At 41.4% G+C, this 7970-nt stretch overlaps 1 protein-coding gene and 1 pseudogene across 1 annotated transcript in view; one reads left to right on the top strand and one right to left on the bottom strand.

The window, feature by feature from the left end:
* LOC102255141 overlaps positions 1-2505 on the top strand; it is a 4813-nt pseudogene extending 2308 nt beyond the window's left edge.
* The window catches only part of ZNF2 (zinc finger protein 2), a 49098-nt gene that overhangs the window by 3650 nt on the left and 37478 nt on the right, over positions 1-7970 (bottom strand). The window lies entirely within an intron of this gene.

The raw sequence follows: 7970 nt of genomic DNA, 5'->3' as shown, positions 1-7970 counted from the left end.
GGATTAATGGCATTTCAATTCATTGTAATGGTGAAAATGATTTGACATACGAGTAATTTGAGTTATGAGCTCCGTCACGGAATGAATTAAACTCGCAAGTCAAGGCCCCACTGTAGAATATTCATCAGTTTTATGCTGATGTACCAAAATGGGATTTATTTTTCTAACTTCATCTGTCCTTGGGTGAGGTTGGCAAATGGCACTAATTGGATTTATGCCTACTTCCTGAGTAGGGTGATTTAAGCTATTTACCCTCTGGCTAGGGAGGTTAAGTGCAAACCATTTATTCTTAAGTGTCCCTGGTTTAGGGAAGATGGCTGTAAACTGCTGTTTAACTGTTCCCTATTCTGCTTGTCTTGGTTTACTGGCCTTCCTCATCCAGGACTGGGAAAGGTTCTCACATAACACCTGGATATGAATCATGGGGTTTCAGTCTGCAGGGAGAGATGGCTAGAAATGCAGAAACTGTCTTAAAGGGCCAAGGCACAAAATTTCGTTTGCAGCCACTCACCTTGGGCTCTGGCAGAAGGAGGGCAAGAGTGGACTAGAGCTGTGAGGAGACTAGAGTTGGTGGCACTGGGGAAAGAGCTGAGAGGACAGCCGCCTGAATACCTGTGCTGAGCCATTTCCCCACACTGCAGAAGCCATCACTCTCAAGCAGACCTTTCCCATCATGCAGCATTAGCCTTGGGGAAGCAATAGCTCCACCCTTTGGGATCCCTTTCACCCTACCTTATGGAGCTTATACCCAGAAGGGGTTGGCATGAAATATTCAAAGTGAAGAAAAACAAGCACCTACAACTAAGACTTCTTTATCCAGCAAGGCTATCATTTAAAAGTGAAGGAGAAATAAAGAGCTTCCCAGACAAGAAAAAGCTAAAAAAGTTTGTTACCACCAAACCAGTATTCCAAGAAATGTTAAAGGGTTTGCTTTAAGAAGTGGGAGAAGAAGAAAAAGGAAAAAAAATGAACAGAGAAACATATTTAAAAAAATAAAATGTCAATAAATATGTCCCTATCAATGATCTCTTTAAATGTAACTGGCTTAAGTGCTCCAATCAAAAGTCATAAGGTAGCTGAATGGATAGGAAAACAGTATCTATGTATATGCTGTCTTCAAGAGGCGCACTGCAGAATGAAAGATATACATAGACTGAAAGTAAAGGGATAGAAAAAATACTTCATGCAAATGGAAAGGCGGAAAAGAAAGCTGGGGTAGCAATACTTATATGTGACAAAAGAGATTTTATAACCAAGGCTATAGTAAGAAACCATTTATAACAAGCAAGGAGCAGGAAGAAACATTTTTGGAAAACTAACTGTAGTGTAAGACCCTGACATTAAGCTTTTTTATTATTATGTAGTGCTGGACATTAGGCTTTTGATTGCCAAGGTATCCATCTCTAGTAAACACATAGATAGCTACACAGACAAAGAGCCAGGCCACCACAACCATAAAGTCCTGTTTTAGAAAACCCTGGATAACATAGTTAACTGTTTCAGTGACCCTGCTTGCCCCTTCCCACACCCTAATTCTGGTTCTTACATTTTGAATTTGCCAATAATGAGTGAACCCATGAAATCCTAGGCACCCCATCTTTGGCCCCCTATAAAGGCAGAGCCCAGGTCCACACTCCTCCTCTCTACCCATGAACTTGCTATGTGGCCCTTGGATGTGCTGTGTACCCTCCAGGATTTTTGAGTAACAAATCTTTTTTTAAAGTCACCTAATGGTTGGTGCTGAGGTGCATTCTGCAATCATAATAAGGTCCACAAAGGCTATTTCAACTACAACATTGGCTCCAGTCAGGGAAATGTCTCTGGGAGCTCCCACAAGTAATACAGGCCCAGGTAAGTGCCTCCAGCATTCCTAGATCAGGCATCATTATCATAACCTGAAACCAACAACAACAAAAAACACTAATGAATATAATAATGTTGGTTGGATAATCCCAATGTTGCTGGACAAAGTGGTTTAAAAAAAATAGATAAATTCAGAGATTGAAATTCTCAAGTGCACATGGAACATTCTCTAGGATGGACCACATGTTAGTTCACAAAACAAGTCCTAACAAATTAAAGAAGATTGTAATCACACTAAGTAGCTCTTCAGCGAGTCAGCGGAGCAGTCTCCTCAGCAGGTGCAGATCTCTGTGAAGACCCTGACTGGCAAAACCATCACCCTCGAGGTTGAGCCCAGTAATGCCACCGAGAAAGTCAAAGCTAAAATCCTAGACAAGGAGGGCATTCCACCTGACTGGAAACATGTGATTTTCGCAAGCAAATGGCTGGAGGATGCCACACTCTCTTATAGCACAATATTCAGAAAGAGTTCACCTTGCACTTGGTGTTTCATCTGTGGGTGGCATCATTGAGCCCTTCTGTCACAAACTGCAACAAGACGATCTGCCACAAGTGTCATGCCCACTTGCATCCCACACTATCAACTGCTGCAAGAAGTGTAGCCACACTAATAATCTGTGCCCCCCAAAAAAGGTTAAATAAGGCCCTTCCACAACCATCTCGAGCTCATAGGGCAGCCTTTTGCCTGAACCCTATGACCCTGGGCCTCAATAAAGTTTCCTTTTCGTTTACGAGAGAGAGAGAAAGAGAGAGAGAGAGAGAGAGAGAGAGAGAGAGAGAGAGAGAGAGAGAAGAAAAAAACCACACTAAGTATATTTTCCAACCACAGTGGAATGAAACTAGAAATCAGTAGCAAAAGAGAGAGAGAGAGAGAGAGAGAAAGAAAAAAGAAAAAAACCACACTAAGTATATTTTCCAACCACAATGGAATGAAACTAGAAATCAGTAGCAAAAAACAAACAAACAGAAAATTCACACATATGTGGAAATTAAACAACACACTCTTAAACAATCAATGGGGCAAAGAATAAGTCACACAAAAAATTAGAAAATATCTTGATGCCCTGGCCGGTTTGGCCTAGTGGACAGAGCATCAGCCCATGAACTGAAGGGTCCCAGGTTCCATTCTGGCCAAGGGCACGTACCTCAGTTGCAGGCTCCATCCTAGGCCCCATTCAGGGCGTGTGCAGGAGGCAACCAAGCAATGTATCTATCTCACATTGATGTTTCTCTCTCTGTCTGTCCCCCTCCCTTCCACTCTCTCTAAAAATCAATGGGAAATATCCTCCAGTGAGGATTAACCAATAAACAACAACAACAAACGAAGTCCAAAGTTAGCTGAAGGGAGAAAATAATAGAGATTAAAGCATAAATAAATTAGAAAGTAGATAAGCAATAGAAAAAAACAATGAAATTAAGAGTTGGGTATTTTAAAAGGTCAAGAAAATTTAGGAGAACAAAGGGAAGGAAGAAACTATCCTACACTCTACACACACACACACACACACACACACACACACACACGAAAACAGGGGTTTTAGAGAAAATAAATATATTTTGAACAGCAATAAAAAAGATATTTTTTTAAAAACCTAACCTTAAAATTTGTTTCAAGAATAGGAAATCTGAATACCTCTAAAATCAAGCAAAACTCACATCACACAATAACCCAGTTTACCAAGTGCCTGCAACTAAAGTATTCAAGGAACATAAACTTTCCAGGATGAGGAAATCACTAAATTGGGTAAATCCCAGGAATGCAAGTATTCTTTAACATTAGGAAATCCTTGAAGGGAGAATAAAGGGTAAAAGGTAAAGGGGGCCAAATATATGGTGACAGAAAATGATTTGAGTGTGGATGGTGGGCACACAATGCAATACACAGGTCACGATAGAAATGTATACTTGAAACCTACATGATCTTATTAATCAGTTACCCCAATAAATTTAATTAAAAAAAAGAAATAACTAGAAAATCCTTGATGCAACTTACTATATTAACAGGTTAAAGAAAACCATATGATCATCTCAAAAAATGCAGATTTAACTGGTGTTTAAGAAAAATTATTTTTCAAAAGATAAAAAGAAACATTATATTATATTTGTAGTCATTTTTATTGGGCTATATCAGCAGAAAGCATACATGATGGACAGGACACATAAAGGACTCTATAAACAATACATAATAGTTATTTAGCACTTGATGCCTTACAAATCACTTTATATCTATTATCTGTCTAATCTAGCCACTCTCAAGAAGTATCATATTTTAAAACATAAATGAAGAAACCCATTTTTAAAAAGTGTGATTTGTCCCAAATCCCAATTATTTTCATTTTTTATTATGTTGATTCTCTGATGTCGCCCTAACCAGTTTGGCTCAGTGGATAGAGCGTTGGCCTGCAGACTGAAGGGTCCCAGGCTCAATTCCAGTCAAGGGCATGTACCTTGGTTGTGGGCACATCCCCAGTAGGGAGTGTGCAGGAGACAGCTGATCAATGTTTCTCTCTCATCAATGTTTCTAACTCTGTATCCTTCTCCCTCTCCCTTCCTCTCTGTAAAAAACCAATAAAATGAAGAAGAAAAAAAAATAAAATGTATTTTTTAAAAAAGTTTTAAAAAATGACAGATGTCTAACTATAGATAATACATAATTAAAAAAAAATTCAGAATTCAGTTCTCCAGTGGTTCCCACGTGCTCTTGGAACAGAGACAAATAAAAATGTTTAATTCCATAGTTTATATTCTTAGTCATATCTATCTTTCCTTCTCAAACTTGTAATCTACAATTAAACACTGGCTGCCCTGGCCAGTGTGGCTGTTGGTTGGAATGTTGTCCAGTAGATTGAAAGGTTGTGGGTTCAATTCCCAGTCAGGGAACAAACCTAGGTTGCAGGTCTGAAGTCAGGGCATGTATGGAAGGCAACCAATCAGTGCTCTCTCTCACATCGATGTTTCTTTTTCTTTTTCTAAAAAAAATCTTTAAATTCTTTATTAGTTAAGGAATTACAAATGTGTCCTCATTCGATGTTTCTTTTAATCTTCCTTCCCCTCTCTCTAAAATCAATAAGCATAACCTGGGGTGAGGATTAAAAAAATAACACTGGTATCCTTACTGGTTTGGCTCAGTGGATAGCGCGTTGGCCCATGGACTGAAGGGTCCCAGGTTCAATTCCAGTCAAGGGCACATACCTCGGGTGCAGGCATATGGGAGGCAACCAATTAATATATCTCTCTCATATTAATGTTTCTTTCCCTGTCTCTCCCCTTCCCTTCCACTCCCTCTAAAAAATTTTTTTTCATTAGAAAAATGTCCTCGAGTGAGATTAAAAATAATAAAATAAAATAAATAACACTGGTGTTTTCCCCACTTAAAAACTATAGTTTCTTCAAAGCTGGATGAAGCTTGAAGCCTGGTGGTTTCTATCTACCAACTTCGCAGCTTCTCTCTAGGGAACAAGTGAGCATCTTGGTAGTCAATCCTGACTGGTTACAAACAACCTAGGTACACCACAAGCTCTGACACAACTTGACATATCACTTCCGTGTCAAAAGGAAGGACATCATGGGAAAGGGGAGGAGTGCTCTCCCCTCTTCCTCTAAGTATAGCTAAAACCCTGGACACCATATATAAAACAGTGTAAGAAGTTCTGAGGATACAAGCTACTGGGGCCAGGGACCTGAAGAATGACAGCACGGAGTCCCTTGAGTTTTCCTCTTGCCTCATCAGGAAGCTGGCAACCCAGAAATGCCACAGATACAGACAAAAAAGGTCCAAGAAAAGTCTTCTCTTTTCACCCAAAGGACTAAGAAAGGAGTAGACTCACAAGACAAAATTTTTAGACAATAACCACCCTCCTCTAGCAAAAGATCATGGGAGAAAACTTCAGCCCTATCCACACCAACAAAGGCAAAGTGGGATGCCTACACTTGCACCCTCACCAGGCTGTAACCCCCACCCTGGAGTAGAGTCAAAGAAGGTCAAGTGAGGAGAGAGGATTAAAAAAAAAACCACACCAAAAAAACCACACCAAAAAACCCCTCTCTCATCCCACTCCAGCATATCAATGGAAACCATGTGGGGAGACCAGGCTTCTAACCCTACCCAGAGAGCAGACAACTCCCCTTCTTTACTGGTTTGGACAGTGGAGGGTCAGGACTCTCAGCAAGTCATGAGGTCACTCCCCACCCAACCCTACCTCATGGTGTCAGTAGAGGCCGTGTGGGGAGCAGTAACAAGATATTCTTGCTCCTCCCAGCTAGGTGCTATTAGTGGAGCCTTAGTGGGGAGCTGTAACTCCTACTCCTGCCCGAATAGAGGCCAATGATGAACCCGGACTTCCAACACCAACTAGAGGCCAAGTAGAAGCCAGTCCAAATAGAAGATTTAAACAGTATAGTCTTCTAACATAATGCCCAAAATGTCTGGATTTCAACTGAAAATCACTCATCTTGAATGAGAAGACAATCCACAGATGCCAGCACTGAGATGATCCAGATGTTAGAATGACCTGTTAGATTAAAACAGCTACCATAAAAATACCCCAGTAAGCAATTACAAACATGCTTGACACAAATTTAAAAACAGAAAGTCTCGGCAAAGAAACAGAACAGAGAATCAAATGGGACTGAAAAAATACAATAACAAAAGCCAGTGATGGGCTCACGAGCAGAATGGAAGGGACAGAGGAAAGAATCCGTGAACTTGGAGATAGAACAATAAAAAACACCCAACCAGAACAAGAAAAAAATTGCTATGGACTGACTTGGGTTCCCCCTTCCCCTAATGTGACTGTATTTAGAGATGGGGCTTTTAGAAAGTAATTAAGATTTTAAAAGTTCATAACTGTGAGGTTCCAATCTGAGAGGGTTGGTGTCCTCTAAGAAAAGAGAGCTCAATCTCTCCTTTCTCTACACATATGCATGGAGGAAGGGCTGTGAGGGCACAGTAGGAGGGTGGCTGCGTGCAAGCCAGGAACACACCAAAACCAAATCGGCTGGTACCTAGCTCTCAAAGACGTCCATCCTCCAGAGCTGTGAGAAATACATGTCTGTTGTTTGAGACCCCCAGTCTGTGGTATGACAGCCCAACAAGACCAAGGCAGATTTGGGCGCTGCTATACCAAGTACCTAAACATGTGGACGTAGCTTTGTCAACTGGGTAACGGGTGGAGGCTGGGAGGGTTTTAAGGTTCATGCTAGAATACAGACATCAAAGGCCATTCTGATGAGCTTTCAGACAGAAATGGAAACAGGAAGAAAGGCAATTCTCATTGTAAAGTGGCAGTTGCCTTGTCTGAACTGTGTTCCACTGTTTTGTGGAAGAGAGAACTTGGGAGCAATGAAACTGGGTATTCAGCAGAGATTTGTAGGCAAAGTATTAAAGGTGCAGCTTGTGTCCACCTCATTGTTTATAGTAAAATGTGAGAGGAGAGGGATAAATTGAAGAAACAATTAAGCAAAAAGGAAAAGAACTTAAGAGATTTGGAAAATTCTGCCTATCCACATTGCAAAATGAGAAAGCTTGTTCAGCTGTGGCTTAAGGGCCATTTGATAAAGAGATCATGGGTGTGATTCAGGGGATTAATCAGCCATCTCAGCAGAAGCCAGGAATAGAGATGGGATTAAACCATCAGAAACACTGCCAGTTGGTACTAAAGGGGACAGAAAACACTAGACAAGATGAAGGCAGGCTTTCAGACTTCTTAGACCCTACAGGACCAGATAGCAGAGCTGCAAATGTGCCCTATGCTGCAAGGAAAGGGGAGCATGACTGAATAGATTCAGAGACCATCAGGCTACCTCTTCAGTTCCAACAGGTGGGGAGGACCCTGAAGTGTCAGCAGGCCACATGGCCCAACACTGAAGCTTTGGGGGGTAGGCCTGCCCAGACCAGTCTCAGTGGCAGGACTTCTGAAGCAGAGGATTGTGAAGGTGGAACCCCTGCTTCAGTGAATCTGGAAGGTAAGGCATCAAGATCTGATGGAATTGCCCACTGGGTTTTGGACTTGCTTGGGACCTATTTACTCCTTCCTTCCTTCCTTCCTTCCTTCCTTCCTTCCTTCCTTCCTTCCTTCCTTCCTTCCTCCCTCCCTCCCTCCCTCCCT

Source organism: Myotis brandtii, unplaced genomic scaffold, assembly GCF_000412655.1.
Source record: "Myotis brandtii unplaced genomic scaffold, ASM41265v1 scaffold1347, whole genome shotgun sequence".
In the NCBI taxonomy this organism is placed as follows: domain Eukaryota; kingdom Metazoa; phylum Chordata; class Mammalia; order Chiroptera; family Vespertilionidae; genus Myotis; species Myotis brandtii.
The sequence above is the reverse complement of the archived record's forward strand: the minus strand, read 5'-3'. Positions and strand labels throughout refer to the sequence as shown.